Source organism: Canis lupus, chromosome 31, assembly GCF_003254725.2.
Source record: "Canis lupus dingo isolate Sandy chromosome 31, ASM325472v2, whole genome shotgun sequence".
In the NCBI taxonomy this organism is placed as follows: domain Eukaryota; kingdom Metazoa; phylum Chordata; class Mammalia; order Carnivora; family Canidae; genus Canis; species Canis lupus.
Genome location: NC_064273.1, coordinates 9,784,535 through 9,786,822, shown reverse-complemented (window position 1 = coordinate 9,786,822; position 2,288 = coordinate 9,784,535). Strand labels below are relative to the sequence as shown.

The window sequence follows — 2,288 nt, the reverse complement described above, 5'->3', positions numbered from 1 at the left end:
CTAAGGCTGTCAGGGGCATATTAGCTTTGGGAACTTCGGTTACCAAGTAGGATTTATTAATATCCTTTCTTTTTTTTTCCTTTTCTCTCTCTCTCTTTTTTTTTTTTTTTTTTTCAAATATGGAACACTTGGGCAGCCCAGGTGGCTCAGTGGCTTAGTGTCTACCTTCGGCCCAGGGCGTGATCCTGGAGTCCCGGGATCGAGTCCCACATCAGGCTCCCCTGCATGGAGCCTGCTTCTCCCTCTGCCTGTGTCTCTGCCTCTCTCTGTGTCTCTCATGAATAAATAAATAAAATCTTAAAAAAAAATATGGAACACTTCATGAATTTGTGTGTCATCCTTGCACAGGGGCCAGGCTAACCTTCTCCGTATCATTCCAATTTTAGTAGACATGCTGCCCAAGCAAGTACTCAGAGTCCCTTCTTTAGGAGCAGTCACATAAGTGGATCCAGTTCCCCCCCTGGAGGCATCTAAGCATAGCCAACAATTGGAGGAATAGGCTGAATTGGCTGTTTGGAGGAGGTATTGTGCTTCCATACTACCAGTGGAAAGTGACAGGAAACAATATAAGAAGGGCAGAACAGGGGTCATATTTCACAGCGGACAGGTCTTTTTGCTATTCAGGTTTAGAGCCAATTATGTGAGCATGGAAATCCTTATGTAGGATTTGATACACACCAAAAGAAGGTAACGGGAAAGACAAAGATTAACCCAGAAAGGGGTGATGCTTGTATTGTGAGAGCAGAAAACACCAAGGGCAGGGACAGCTTCAGGTAAGTAGGGATTTCTCAACAAGTAAATTCAGAGAGGTCAGCCTGAAGGAAAAGGTCGGGAATGAAGTCTTGGAATTGAGAAGGAGAAATCATGAGAATTTGGGGAAGATAGTATTTAGGGAGTTTTTCTAAGATGATATAGAATGATTGAATACAAGAGAATGGGGATTGGCCAAATTCATGAGCTTCTAGACTTCTGGGTGTATATTACCTGAGTCTCATTGGAATAACATGTATAGATAGCCAATGGCTCACAGCTGTACTTGGCGGAGGGCTCCTCGCCTGGGGCCTAAGTAGTCTCGATTCTAGAAAGATGGATCCACAGAGAGAAGCCATGAAGTTTTACTGCTGTTGGAGTGGTCAGGAGAACTTGATAGGGTGCAGTCCAGACAGGTTCAAGTGATTTTTGTCCTGACAGAGTGTTAAGGTGTACCCAATCCCCAGATGTAAGTTTTGTTTTTTTTTTTTTTTTTTTTTTTAATTTTTTTTTTTTAAAATTTATTTATGATAGTCACACAGAGAGAGAGAGAGAGAGAGGCAGAGACATAGGCAGAGGGAGAAGCAGGCTCCATGCACCGGGAGCCCGACGTGGGATTCGATCCCGAGTCTCCAGGATCGTGCCCTGGGCCAAAGGCAGGCGCCAAACCACTGCGCCACCCAGGGATCCCCCCAGATGTAAGTTTTGGATGTATGTTACCTGAGAAAGAAGGGTCAGGTTTTCAAATGTACTGGTTTTGGTGGTCATTCATGGGGGACGGTTTGCCCTAGGGATATAACATACTGTGTGAGAGTGTCACTTTCAGGGTCTAATAAAAGATCTGTCTGGAGGAAGGGTCTCCCATAAATAACCTTGAATGGACTGAGATGGGTTGTAGATTTGGGGGTGATATGTGACCTTAATAATGCAAGGGGAAGGAATACCAGCCAAAACTGTTGACTTTCATGCATAAGTTTAGTGAGGAGCCTTTTTATGGTTTGGTTGGTCCTCTCTAACCTTGCAGGAGGACTGCGGATGCCATGCTGCATGCAGATGGTATTTTCTCTAGAGGAATTTGCTAACTCCCTGTGTTATTTGAGAAACAAAAAGTGGGCCATTGTAAAGAATGAGAAGCCCCAAACAGAAAAAGGATGTGATCAAGGAGGGGAGTGGCCTCTGAAGCTCTCTCTGATTTAATGGAAAGGGCTCTAATCCATCCCATAAAGGTGTCTACAAAGACCAATAGATACTTGAATCCTTTGCAGTGAGGTGTGCGCTTAAAATCTATCTCCCAATCCTCCTCTGGTAGAGTCCCTCATCTCTAGATAGGTTGAAGAAGTGAGGGAGGTTTATGGGGCCCCTCAGGTTTGATGGGACAACAGGAGGATCACACCTGAGGGGTAGCCCTCAGGGTTTGGGGAATGTCTTGGGTTGCCTGATGAAAGTCATTAAGAAATTTCCATTGTAACATTCCAAGGAGTAACAGTTTATTATGTGGGCTTTGCAGCCAACTTTCTGGAGTATGGGAAAGCCCTTTT

The 2,288-nt window shown here is 44.5% G+C and overlaps 1 non-coding gene across 1 annotated transcript; it reads right to left on the bottom strand.

The window, feature by feature from the left end:
• Positions 1-303: 303 nt before the first annotated feature.
• LOC112661942 (U6 spliceosomal RNA) lies at positions 304-406 on the bottom strand. Its single transcript, XR_003138100.1, has one exon. It is a non-coding gene; the product is annotated as a U6 spliceosomal RNA (small nuclear RNA).
• Between the last annotated feature and the right edge of the window lie 1,882 nt (positions 407-2,288).